Source organism: Arvicanthis niloticus, chromosome 9, assembly GCF_011762505.2.
Source record: "Arvicanthis niloticus isolate mArvNil1 chromosome 9, mArvNil1.pat.X, whole genome shotgun sequence".
NCBI classification, from domain to species: Eukaryota; Metazoa; Chordata; class Mammalia; order Rodentia; family Muridae; genus Arvicanthis; species Arvicanthis niloticus.
The window spans coordinates 11,497,984-11,512,773 of record NC_047666.1 but is presented as its reverse complement, the minus strand read 5'-3'; positions in this window follow the sequence as shown (position 1 = coordinate 11,512,773).

Genomic DNA, 14,790 nt, shown 5'->3' with positions numbered 1-14,790 from the left:
GGGAGAAATGGGCAAAGCAGAAGTGTATTTTTTTTTCTTTGTTTTTCGAGATAGGGTTTCTCTGTGTAGTCCTGGCCGTCCTGGAACTCACTCTGTAGACCAGGCTGGCCTTGAACTCAGAGAACTCAGAAACCCGCCTGCCTCTGCCTCCCAAGTGTTGGGATTAAAGGCGTGCGCCAACACTGCCCAGCGGCAGAAGCGGATTTTAGTAAGGAAATTTAAAGAACAAAGAGAACTTCAGGGAAAATGAGTCATAGAAGGCTCGAGAGGGAAGATCATGCTGGAGTCTAGGAGCTTTTTAATAGGACTTTGGAAGAAGCTGGGAAAACGAAGGTAATTTCCACTGGGATTGATTAGTTTCTGGGCATATCCTGTCCAAGCCAGTGCAGAATGAGGGCGGATGCACACACTCTGCTCCTCCCTCTGGGCCAGCCTGGGAGAGACACTCACGTGCTGCTCATGTGCTCTTGCATGATTAGCGGCGGCAGTCACGTGTCGAAGCACCCCAGTGCTCATCTTTGAGTTCTGCTTTGTTAGTCACTGACCCTGGCTGCCTGGGTGCTGCTGGCCCTGACCCTTCTTGTTAGTTACTGCTCTGAAATTTGGCTGGTGTCTTTCTGGCTGCTAATTAAACCATATTCTCGCTGCTCTCGCTTTTATGTGATCAGCGTGTAATTTCCATCAAGGAAAAGTCCCTTACTGCCTAATTAAGGCCTCACCATACAAACTCCTTTTACTGTAATTGACTGCTGTAACCCCGGCCTTCAGCCACTAGGTGGCAGCAACATTCCGTTCAGGTGTTAAACCCAAAAATCTCTCCTCTGGGCTGGGAAGATAACTAAACCATTGAAAGAGCCTGCTGTGCGAGCATGAGGATCTGAATTCAAATCCAGGATGTGCATAAAAAGCCACATGTGGCTCCTATAACCCCAGGGATGTGTGGTGCAGATAGGAGAATTGTTAGGGCTTGCCTGTTGCCAGCCTGGCCAGGTTCCATGAGACTCCTTACACCTCCACCCTGCCAACACACACAAACTCTTCCCTCTCTTCTAAATGTGATGAGGATTATGCCCTGAGAACCTACCACCTACTAAACTTATCAGCCTTTATTTAATATTATACAATATTCAAAGGGAAAGATGTCCTTACTTGAAGACCTCTCTGGAAGGGGATTCTTGCTCTAGGGAAGGTGAAAACCAGTGAAGACTGAAGAGAAAGAAATCTGAAACTGTCTGCTGACACCTACTTCTGTATCCCGGTTGAGAGGGAGGGTCACGCAGCAGTTTATGATTGTCACACTGAGATGTTGCTCCCGCCCAGTGGTACGAGGAAGAGTTGCCATTTCTAACCGTGATGAATTCCTCAGTTCAAAATGCAACTGTCTGGGCGAATTTAGTGCTATTTTCCATAATTTTAGTCAGAAAAGGTGCACAGAAGGCTCGATATTGGCAGTGGAGGGACAATTAAATATCATTATGAAGGGGCCAGGCGCTCCTTTAATCCCAACACTTGGGAGACAGAAGCAGGTGAATCTCTGAGTTTGAAGCCAGCCTGGTCTACAAAGTGAGTTCCAGGATAGCCAGGGCTCCACAAAGAAACCCTGTGTTGAAAAAGCAAATAAAAAATAAATAAATAAATAAATATTATATATAATAAATAAATAAAAATTCATCAGGAATTTTGGAGGGAACGAACATTCAAACGAAAGCAGTAGGTATTAATACACACTGCATAGCAAAAGGATACAAAATGTCAACACCTTATGTGAAGAAAGAGTGAGTGCTGTTTGAATGAATATTCTTTTCACAGTTGGATAGAATGTGGTTCTTGATGTGGGTTCTACGTGAAGAACTGAACTAGTTTGTGTGAGATTCTTTCCAGAAGAACTGGGTTTAGGGATGCAGGCATGGCGGGCGGGAAGAGGTGAGGCTGGAGGGAGAGAATTGGGGTGAGGAAGGAATTGACATCCAGATTGCAAATTTATGCTTGTTTTTGGTGGCTAGAGGAAAGATATGGTGGTTTCTACTGCCACCTAGTGGTATAAGGCTAGAGTTGCTGCTGTAGCCTGCAATATGCAATTCCTCAGCTCAGGCCTGCTTTAAAACTGTACGAAAGCAGGATGTACCCCACCATGGATCTCTGGGGGGTTCAAGGCCAGCCTGGTTGAGTTCCAGGACAGACAGAGCTACACCGTGAGGCCTGATCTCAAAACAAAACAGAAAAACCCACAGAAAACAAACAAACAAGCAAATAAACCACCACAACAAAACCATATATGCTAACTGCTTCTAGCTTCAGACTAGCAGGATGCTTGGGAGCCTTGAAGCTGGAATTGCACAGGATACTTTGTGAGCCTGCAAGCAACTGTATTGCCTAGACTATACAGGGCATCCTTCCAGGTCATTGGATTCTAAAGAAGCTATTTTGTAATTTTGTAAAGTATAGAAAAGCAACAAAGATGTAATTTTTTTAATCTACAAGCATGCAAACATGCAAAATCTGCTCCATCTAGCAGATGCTTACTTCCTTTTTTTGTTTTTGTTTTTTTTGTTTTTTGAGACAGGGTTTCTCTGTGTAGCCCTGGCTGTCCTGGAACTCACTATGTAGACCAGGCTGGCCTGGAACTCAGAAATCCGCTGCCTCTGCCTCCCAAGTGCTGGGATTAAAGGTGTGCACCACCACTGCCCGGCAGATGTTTACTTCTTAATAGTAATCTCCATACTATTCCTGACTGCTCATCCTTTATAGCTGCTGGTGTCAAAGGGTTAATGGGCGACTGTGACGTTTGCATGGTGCTAATATCCAGCAGTTACAGTTGCTCTCCTAGTTAACAAGGCACCAGGGGGTAAGATGGCGCTTCTATGAGGCACCTTGAGCTCCTGGGCTGAGGAGTTATTTTCTAAACTACACACTCAACTCTACACTCCCACTTGAACATCACAGAAATGTCAAATGAAAGAATATGGCTTATTTAAGACATAAATCAAACAAACCATTGGGATATACATGTATTACAATGCTGTGTTGTAAGAAACACACACACACACACACACACACACACACACACACACACACACACGGCAATATAACATCTCTACAGATTTCTAACCTGGCAGTAATGGTGGCTAGTGAGAATGAGTTAGTAAAACAGACAGAGAAGTCAAAATAATGATTATAAATATGTTCAAAGACACAAATGAACAGCTGAATAAAGAGGGTGATGAATAATGTGAAGGAGACATTCCACAAACAGGCAAGGGACACAGGAGAAAACCCAGTTCAAATGCTGGAGATTGAAAAACAAATGAAAACACAGTCCGTCAAATAAAAACCTCGGTGGAAAGTCTCAGCAATGGCTCATGGGAAGGATAGAATGTCTGAGCTGGAAGACAAGCTGGAGGAAACGAAAGCACCCAACAAGGACAAAATCAAATAATAAGAAAGTGCTGGTGAGAATATCAAAACATATGTGGCACTCTGAAGCGAGCAGATCTGTGGCTAATACGTACAGCATAGATGAAGAATCTACTTCTAAAGGCAAAGGAAAATTTTCTGAAAGAATCAATAGGAAATGTCCAGAGTTAGTGAAGGAGCCCACATGAATTTTAAGAAGGAAAAATGGGAGGTCTGTGTTAGAATGAGTGAGGCTGTCCTGGTAAATTCTGATTGGGTATTTTAATTAGGGTAGTTAAAATAATAAACTGATTGCTGGACCTTGGTGTTTTGATAGTCGGACCTTGGTAATCAGTTCCAGAAGTGAATCAGACAAAATAAAGTGGCCAAATAAGGGGTTATTTGGATCTTGGGGGTTAGCTTTAGGAATGTAATCTAACGGTTTAGCAAGGGAGAGGGAAGGGGAAGGGCAAGACCTGCCAGCATTATGTCTGCCATACTCCAGCCTGCTAGCGTCCTTCAGTCAGGAAGAGAGAGGGCAATCCAGATATAGGAGGTATTTACGATACCAAACAGACAAGACCAGGGAAGAAACTCCCTCTGTCATATTCTAATCAAAACGCTAAATATGCAGAACAAAGAGAATAGTTAAAGCTGCAAGAGAGACACCATACCTTACACTCAGGCAGGCCCGTCAAAATAAGAGCAAAATATTTATCTGAAACTTTAAAAGCAAAGAGGTCCTGAAAGATCCCAACTGTCAACTCAGACAACTATGCTCAAAACTATGCTCTAACTGAATGAAAAAAAAAAAAAAAAAAAAAAAAAAAACTCTCTATGGTAAATATAGACTAAAGACGTTTAAGGCCATTAAGCCACCACTCCAGAAAATACTTGAAAAGTCTTTCAGACTGAAGAGAAAAATCACATCCATCCGTGAGGATGTTATGGTGTCAAAAACCAGGAGCAACCACCGAAACATTTCAAGGTAAGAAATTATTTTATGGCTGGGCCAAACTTGCTGTCTCCTTTAAGTAGGAGAGAGACGTGGCCAGGAGAAGAAGCAGAGGACCTCGTTATGTAGCAGGCAAGCAGGTGATTACAAAACATGGAATTTTGCAGTTATTTTCATGATCCTGGGAAAAGTACACGCTGTGGGTTCATAGTCAGGCAGTTCCCAGAACACATCAAGTAACATACTATGAAACAATGGAAACAAATTGTGTGGAAATCTTGAGGTTGTAGAGGAAGAACAAGTCAAAAGAACAAGTTGACCTTGGAATCGATTAGAGAAAACCACCATAGGGACCAATACAGAAACAAATCACATTCTAACATTATGTTTAACTAAGAAAAGGAATAAAAAATGGAGTCATTATTTTCTGGCCCTTCACAGGGGACATAGGAAACGATCAAAACCACTAGACTAACAGTTAAGCATGAAAGGGAAGGGAAAAACAAAGCGAAATAAAAAAAAAACCAAACCCAAACCACAAAATCAGCAATGTGGCAGCAATCAATACATATCTTCCAGTCAGTAACTGAAGATGACTGGTCTCGATTCCCCAGTCGCAAAGGATAGAGATGTAGGAGGTCGGGTTGAAGAGCCGGAATAACCCAGTGTGAATGCATTCTTTCATTCTAGCACTTGGGAGGCAGAGGCAGGCAGATCTCTGTAAGTGCGAGGCCAGTCTGGTCTGGCCAGTCAGATTCGAGGGCAGCAGGCCTATTCAATGGAGTGACTCTGTGCAAAACAAACAACAAACAAACAAACAAACAAACTGCAGGAACCATTTATCTGTTGTATCTAAGGAATGTATTTTGTAGGCTTAGATTTTGTTGTTGTTGTTTTTTGTTTTGTTTTGTGTTTTTGAGACAGGGTTTCTCTGTATAGCCTTGGCTGTCCTGGAACTCACTCTGTAGACCAGGCTGGCCTCGAAGTCAGAAATCTGCCTGCCTCTGCCTCCCAAGTGCTGGGATTAAAGGTGTGCGCCACCACCACCCGGCAGCTTAGATGTTTTTAAACCTACTTTTAATAAAGTTTCTCAAACGCTTCGACCCCTGCTTCTAGCCTGCCCACCAAAGGTAGAGGAGAGAAGATGGTGAATAGGACAGGGGGTTGTGGATCTGTTTAGAAGTAGTTCTTTGAGGCAGTTCCAATCTTCATTTGTCAGGATACCAAACACGAGTCAGCAGTGGAGGCACATCCAGCAGAAACAGTCAGGCTTCTGAATGGGCTCCAGTTAGTGGGAGCAACCAGAACCAGACAGGGGGGACACCAGGAGAATTCTCTGTTGTGTCTCTCTCAACAAAGTGAAGATCGGTGTGAAAACTTGAGACCAAGGAAGCGTTTCACCCCCACCATTGTCTGCTGAGTCCTATTTACACTCTCTCCAAGCATCACCTGTCCTTTCATGGGTCTTGCCTCAGCAAAACACCACATTAGTCTGCATCACATGACAGCCAGAACCGTCCACTTCAGTACTTCACCACAAAAGTCAGACAATCTCTTGGGGAGATGTGACAAAAAAGGATGTTCCTAGGGAACATGCAGATGTCCTTGTTCTCATGGTTGACAGTACATTTCAAGTCAAAACAGTGAGAACACACAGAGAGGGCTGCTTCGTGCTGACCAAGGGGATGCTGATCTATCAAGAGGACACCACAGTTGTAAATGTACATGCCCTAAACACAACGACATTATAGTTCATAAAACAAGGACTGCTGGATGCAAAGACACAGATTGGCAGGACAGTAGAGAGTAACTTCGATACCTCACTCTCAGCAACTCAGAGGCCATTTTGACAAGAAATAAACAAAGAAATAGCTGAATTAAATGACATAGACCAAGTAGACTCAACAAACATCTATGGCATATTCTACCCAAACACTGTAGAATATACTTGGTTCTCATAGGCTCATGAAACGTTCTCTAAGATAGATGATATATTAGGGCACAAATCAAAATCTTTAAAAAAAAAAAAAAAAAGCTTGAAAATTGAGACAATTCATTGTGTTCTATCGATTCACAACGGAATATGACTGGCGCCAGCAGCGAGAGACACTCTTGAGCAAATGCAAACATATGGAGATGAGACAACACACTACTGAATGAGGGACGGACATTTCAAGAGATCAAGAAGAAAATAAAAAACAATCCTAGCATGAAATGAAACACAACATATCACAACTAGTGCTTACTGCACAGCAGTCCTAAGAAAGACAGTAAGAAGCCAGAGAGGTCTTTACACTTTAAAGCACTGGACAAAGAGGACTAAGCCAAACTCCAAGTCACCAGACAGAGTGAAATTATTAAGGTCAAGCAGAAATTAACAAAATGGAAACAACAATGACAACAGAAACCAAAATGATACAAAGAATAAATAAAACAGAGTTGTTTTTTTGAAAAGCTAATACAAGATGAACAAACATTTAGCTAAACTAACCAATATAAACAAAGAGAAGACAGAACTTATTACAATTAGACATGAAAAAGGACTTATTACCATAAATACCAAAAAAAATTTAGAAAATCATCAGGTCTTTCCTAAAAAGTGTATATTCTGGGGCCTGGAGAGATGGCTCAGCGATTAAAAGCACTGGCTGCTCTTCCAGAGGTCCTGAGTTCAATTTCCAGCAACCACATGGTGGCTCACAACCATCTGTAATGGGGTCTGATGTACTCTTCAGGTGTATCTGAAGACAGCTATAGTGTACTCATATAAATAAAAATAAATCTTTTAAAAAAGTGTATATTCTGTTAAACTGGAAAGTGTAAAGGAAATGGGTGAATTTCTAAACGTAGATGACCTAAGACATTAAACGGAGATTAGATAAACAGAACTAGTCAAAACTAGTAATAACCAAAGAAACTGAAGAAAAAATAGAAACATTCCCCACTGAAAAAAGTAAGATCTAGATGGAGTCACTCTTAAATTTTACCATCTCTTCAAAGCATTCAGTGCTTCTCAAACCATTCTACAGATTATAAAAAGGAGAAACGACATTAAAGTTTTTATGACACCAGTATTACCCTGATTGCTAAACCAGACAGAGGTGAAACAAACATCTATAAAATCAGGCCAATCATCCCGATGAACATACACAAAAGTCCTTAACAAAATACTTGCCAAATGAATTAAAGAATAAAACCAATCACTCACCATGGTTGACTGAGTTGGTTTATTAAAAAAATTCAGGGATTATTTGATATAAATAAATCAATAAATGTTATAAATACGTAAATGTCAGGCAGCCAGAATTACATTGTCATGTGGCTAGAATTACAAGATCATCTCAATAGATGTAAAAAGAGATTTTCTTCTTTCTTTCTTCTTTTTCTCTTTTTCTTTTCCTCTTCCTCCTCCTCCTCTTCCTCCTCTTCCTCTTCCTCCTCCTTCCCCTCTTCCTCTTCCTCCTCCTTCTCCTCTTCTTCTTTTTCTTCTTCTTTTTTGAGACAGGGTTTCTTTGTGTAGCCCTGGCTGTCCTGTAACTAGCTCTGTAGACCAGACAGGCCGCAAACTCACAGATATCCTTTTCCTCTCAAGTGCTGGAATTAAAGGCATGCACCATCACCACCCAGCAGAAACAGCTTTTAACAAGATCCAACATCCCTTCATGTTAAAAGTCCTAAAGAACTTAGAACAGAAGGAAAATATTGTAACCTAATGTAGTCTATATATGACAAAGCTGCAGCTAACATTATACTAAGTGGGAGAAAAATTTAAAAATAACTATTAAAGCCGAGTGGTGGTGGCGCACACCTTTAATCCCAGCACTTGGGAGGCAGAGGCAGGCGGATTTCTGAGTTCAAGGCCAGCCTGGTCTACAAAGTGAGTTCCAGGTCAGCCAAGGCTATACAGAGAAACCCTGTCTCGAAAAAACCAAAAAAAAAAAAAAGAGAGAGAGAGAGAGAGAGAGAGAGAGAGAGAGAGAGAGAGAGAAGATGAAAAGGTGTCCACTCTCTCCACCCTTACTCAGTACTGGATATGGAAGGCGGAGCTGTTCAACAGGAGAAGCAAATGGAAGGGATACAAACAGGAAAGGAAGAAGTCAAAGTCCTTATTTGCAAATGACTTTGTATGTAAGAGACCCTAATGGTTCTTGCCTATAACTCTTAGAACTGATAAGCAAATTTATCGAGGTATCAGGATTTGAAGTTTATGTACAAAACCCGGTAGTCTTCTTATATGTCAATGACATATAGAAGACATAGAGAAGAAGCCAGAGAAACATTCACAGTAGTCTCAAAAGTACCTGAAATAAGCCTAAGCAAGGATGTGAAAGGCCTCTGTCACAAAAACTTTAAAACTCCAAGGGAAGTAATGAAGGAATGTACTAGAATGTAGAGTGTAGCATCAACACTCATGGATGGGTAGGATAAATACGGTGAGATGGCTGTATGACCCAAAGCAATCTGAAGATTGAGTGCAGTCCCTATCAAGAGTGACTGAACTTCTTCAGAATTAATGGAAGTACAAAAGACCCAAGATAGCTACAGCAGCCTTGAGCAGAAGGAATACTAATGGTAATATCCCTGTACCTGATTTCAAGTTATTCTACAGTGTGTAATATCAGCAAGGTACTGGCAGAATACAGACCCAGAGATCAATGGAACAGGATAGAGGACCCGGTACAAGCCACACAACCACGCTGATAAGTACACTAAAAGCCCATTGGCGAAAGGAAAGATTTTTGTTTGTTTGTTTGTTTGTTTTTTGTTTTTGTTTTGTTTGTTTGTTTGTTTGTTTTTTGGTTTTTCGAGACAGGGTTTCTCTGTGTAGCCCTGGCTGTCCTGGAACTCACTTTGTAGACCAGGCTGGCCTTGAAATCAGAAATCCGCCTGCCTCTGCCTCCCAAGTGCTGGGATTAAAGGCGTGCGCCACCACCGCCCGGCAAGTATTTTCAACAAACGGTTGCTTGTCTGCATGTGGAAGAATGTTTATTAGATCTTTATCTCTCACTTGCAGATCAAAAGGTCAGAGCAGGCAGATTTCCTCTTACTCTCTTTCCTTGGGGCGGGGACACAACCCCACTCCCTTTTTGGGGTTTAGACCCCGGCAAGTTAGGTTGATGTGCTTAAGTTTGAAGAGAGAAATCGGCTCATTAGGTGACAGTGCAGGGTCAGGGCCACCCTTGATCTCCTTGACAGCTTGGAAAGGATTTTTGTAGATGACTGTCCCCATTTCCTTTATCCTCCTCCATTTCCACCCTCATGGTTCCTCTGGCTCCATTCAGGGTGAAGGTATCAATGGTACTAGATGGTAACGCTCACAGAGATGAGCTTCCACGGGTGCTGTGGGCACAGGAACGCAGGAACACAGGGCAACAGGAAACACGGGTTGGTGTTGCTGCTGGGGGGTGGGGAATTCCTTGGCAGGATATGTCTGGAGAAGACTAACCACACAGGAGTTCTTGATGGGAATGAAACAGGTAAAACAAGCTGCTTGGGCTAGATGGACCACCCACACATCCCTAGTGAGGATGCTTTAAAGCCAAGTTAGGAGGGGAGACATTGTATGTGTCTGTCTGTCTTTCTGTCTGTACACCACAAAGACCAGCATCTCTTCGTGACATCCCTAGCCTCTGCCTACTACATGCTAGTAGCACTTACCCAATTGTGACAATAAAAAATGTCTCTACAAATTGCCAAGCCCCCAGTCCCCTGATGGGCAGAGCAAAACCAAACCCAACCCAACCCAACCCAACCCAAAACATTCTAAGCTGATAGCCACTGCTACAAAGATTTCAAAAGGCAGCCTGATCCTTAAACCAACCAACCAACCAACCAACCAAAACAAACAAAAAAACGAAAAAACAAAAAATAGGTCCACCCCCCTACGTGGTAAGGAATTGTTCTATATATCTCTCCCACCCCTAGCACTACCTGGCTTTAGTATAAGAAGATAAATAAAGTGCACTATGCTGCACTCCATTGTTAAGTAAGGAAGATAGTAACGCCAGCATGGCAGTGAGTCATTTGGTCACCGAGGACTATGAACATGGATTTATTTTTATGGATTTAATCATGAATATTGTTAGTAGATGGTAAATCTGACCTTGTTAAAAAAAATAAAACAATGCAGACCACAGTTTGAAGCTCCAAGGACTATTGTTTGTTTGTTTGTTTGTTTGTTTTTCGAGACAGGTTTTCTCTGTGTAGCCCTGGCTGTCCTGGAACTCACTCTGTAGACCAGGCTGGCCTCAAACTCAGAAATCTGCCTGCCTCTGCCTCCCAAGTGCTGGGATTAAAGGCGTGCGTCACCACCGCCCGGCTTCCAAGGACTATTTTGAGCTTGTGAGACTAGAGAAGCCACGTGAGCTTAAGCTGCTTCTTTTCTCAAATTGATTTCATTCATTCATTCATTCATTCATTCATTCATTCATTCATTCTAGAGCGCATGTGCACACATACAAACTTGCTATAGTGAGTGTTAGAAGTGTTGTTAGAAGACAACTTGCCAGGCTGGAGAGATGGCTCAGCAGCTAAGAGCACTGACTGCTCTTCCAGAGGACTTGAGTTCAGTTCCCAGCAACCACAAAGTGGCTCACAACCATCTGTAATGGGATCCGATGCCCTCTTCTGGTGTGTCTGAAGAGAGCAACAGTGTACTCGTACATAAAGTAAATAAATAAATTATTAAATAGAAAAGGATTTTACTTGTTAGACCCTTGAAGTGGTTCAGTATGTCATCTGGGAGACACTCTCTTCGGTTATCTCCACTGGTGGTGTAGCATTAGGCTCAGCAATCTCTTGTTGCTACAGTTGTGGTGAACGTAAAGACAGCATCAGAGCTAGGAAAGCACAGCTATGGGGGGTGAGGGTGGGGCATGAGGAGAGAGCCCAGGCCTGATGCCAGAGCCTTGTGCAGAGCTGACCACTAGAGGGCACCACCTGATGTCACCACCACTTGAAGCTGTCAAATGCCAAAGGACAAAAAGTTATCAAAGATCAGACTCACAAGAGTTTCTTTTCCACCCACAGTTTCTAACTGGGTAGAGTTGAGAGGGCTGTAGCTGGGTGATTGCTGACTGTGGTGGTTGATTTTCATTGCTAACTTGATGTGTGTGATGACCCACTGTATCTATGAGCATGATTCTAGAGTTTAACTGAAGACCCCCTCTGAATGTGGATGGCACCATCCACGCATCCACATTCCCAGAATGAATAAGAAGGGAAGAAGGGGGAAGCCAGCTGAGCTCTGGTGTTACCCTTCCTCTGCTTTCTGGTGTGTACTGTGGACCAAGCAGCGGCTGCCAAGGCTTCCCCGCTATGATGGGCCTTGTCCTCTCAGACTGTGAGCTAACATAAATTCTCTCTTCCTTAGACTGCTTTTGTTGTGATAACAAGAAAAAAAAAAAAAAAGAACTACTATAGAAAACCAGTAATATGATGGGGTTACTGCTTTGACTACTTGACTGTGTGATTCTGGTTTGCTACAGGGGCATGGATGAGTTTGGAATTGTGAACTACAGAAGGCCTAATGCAGAACACAGAGCTTAATGGGTCATTCTGGAAGGAATCTGGAAAACCAGGATGCTGAGAGAAATTTGCATCATGAGATTTTCAAGGGACTCTTAAGAACCCTACTGGGAACTGGGTAGAGGACATTCACATTGCATTCCGGCCAAGAATCTCTGCATCCTGTACATTTCCTGAGAAAATGAGTGAGGCCAAATTAAAAAACAATGGACTAAGTTGTTTGATGAGGAAATTTTTACAGCATAGCATCCAGGATGTAGCATGGTGTCTTAGTTAGGTTTTTACTGCTGTGAACAGACACCATGACCAAGGCAACTCTTATAAAGAACAACATTTAATTGGGGCTGGCTGGCCGGGCAGTGGTGGCGCACGCCTTTAATCCCAGCACTTGGGAGGCAGAGGCAGGTGGATTTCTGAGTTCGAGGCCAGCCTGGTCTACAGAGTGAGTTCCAGGACAGCCAGGGCTACACAGAGAAACCCTGTCTCAATAAAACCAAAAAAAAAAAAAAAAAAAAAAAAAAAAAAAAAAAAAAAAATCAGCACCATTACAGAAAGAGCTTATGCCCTGTACTGGGGCAATAGGAGTGGTCCTCTGAGGGCGGGATCATCCATGGAAAGCTTCACATTGTAAAAAGACAAGTTCATTTAAAAGGAGTGAGCCAAGGATGCCACAGTGGGTGTTCTCTGCTTGAAAGCAACTACCTGGAGAAGTTCAGCTACTAAGGCACAGGGGCCACTACAGTTCTGGTACAAAAGGACCAGACTATGTCTCACACAGATGAGAGAGCCTAACAGTGTTATTTATGTAGGTTTGTGGGCATGAAAAATGAGTTATGGTGTCACGGAGATTTGCCCTGAAGCCATTAACATCAGACAATATACAGCCTGGTTGGATTCCATGCAAGGAGTCCCAGAAGACTCTTCTGTATGTTCTGGACAATGATCTATGAGAGCTGTACTTTTAGTTTCAAAGGAGTGCATTTATTAAGTATATAGCAAGAAATATAAAAGAATAAATACCAAGGAGTGGATACAGAGAAGCAGCAGCCAGACAGTGGACCATAATCAAATTGGGCACTCACAATACCCTGCAGAAATGGCTGGTGGTAGTGAGAGATCATTAAACCAGGACTTACATCACCCACAAGACACAGACTGAGGGAATGCTGTTGAAGCATAGCTAGAGTTTCTAATTCATAGTTTTCTCTCCATGGATGACCTTCTGATTTCTGGTTTCTATGGTAGGCATGGAAACTCTGTTGGACATGGTTCACTCTCTAGCTTCTCTCAAGTCCACAAGGTTTTTTTGTTTCATTTTTGTTTCTTTGAGACAGGGTTTCTCTGTGTAGCCTTGGTTGTCCTGGAACTTGCTCTGGAGACTAGGCTGGACTGGAACTCAGAGATCTGCTTCCCTCTGTCTCTCAAGTGCTTGGCTTAAAGCTATGTGTCACCACCAGCTGGTTCTTTCCCATTCTCCCTGTCACAAAATTAGGGGTCCAGTCTGACCTAGGTCATGGAGCTTTGGAGGACGCTGGAAATAAACATGCTTCTCTAAGGTGACAACAAGGAGACAGGAGAACCTCCTTGCTCTCTACGTCCATTTTAACAAGCTTAAAGCACATGACGACTTCCTGGTATAACATACTGTAGAGGCTAGTGAGGGGAGCTATGAAGGTAAGACTAAATTGCAGAAGAGACCCCATCATGTCGAAAATGCCAAGACTGTAGGATGCCCACCAAAGAAAGCTATAGGCAGTAAGTGGGGGTGGCTCAAGAGAGAAACTGAGTGTGATTTAGGTGGCAGAACTAGAGGGTTAGGGCTGCCCCAGGATGTTGGAGTCTGGATGATGTTAATAAGATGCTGAATATGCAGGCACAGGATTCCGTGTTTGCCCTGCTGGGTTTCTGTCTTGGTGTTTTTTTTTTTCTTGCTATATCCCCATTCCTCCCCCTTTGGGATGGGAATGCTCACTTTGAACCACTGTATATTGTAATTTGTAACTTGTTCTTTTCCACTACCAGGGATTGGATCTACCATGCTGGTCAAGTGCTCTATTGCCTACAGTGGTTGTAACTTAAACCATTTTGTTTTTCAGGGGCTCACGGAGAATGCCTTAGTTTCAGAAGAAACTTTGGGCTTTAGAAGAACTATGGAACTGTTAAGGTTTGGGACATTACAACAAAACAGAGCAAGAGAAGGGTGCAGGTGAAAGGAAGGATGCTCCAAGTTGGGGGGGGGGCAGCCTATGAAAGTGGGAGTGGAGTTCAGTGTGTGGAGATACAAATAGCGTGAAGTTTTAAAAGATTTACTTTTATTGTGTATGTGTGTGAATGCCTAAATGTATGGCTATGCAGCATGTGAGAGGTCAGATGAGGATGCCAGATCCCCGGGACCTGGAGCTGAATGAGGTTGCAAGCTGCATGATGTGGGGTGCTGGAAAGTAAAGTCCGCCCTCTACAAGAGCACCAAGGACTTATCTCTAGGCCCTGTCTTTTGGTTTTTGAAGCCAGTGTCTTGCTATGTTGCTGAGGTTGACTTTGAACTCTGCTATCTATGCAGCCTGGCCTGGAACTCCTCCAAATCCACCTATCTCTGCTTCCTCGTGCCCTACCAACAGTGAAGTCTTGATACCATGCTTAATCCCATAGCTAACTGCTTACCAAGGGACAGGAATTCTGAATGACTGAAGGTAGAATGTATCGTTGAGGCATGGAATGTGTGCTAGTCTATCTTGCTTCAGATCGTTTGTGTGTGAGCAGCAGCCCTACAGCCTCCACAAAGGATGCACGACAAGCACAAAGTAAAGAAATAAACGACAGAGGAACAAGCCTGTAGGACATTTCTTAATTAGTAATTATGGTATGAGAGGGCCCAGCCCACGGTGGGTGGGGCCGTATCTGACCTTGTGGTTCTG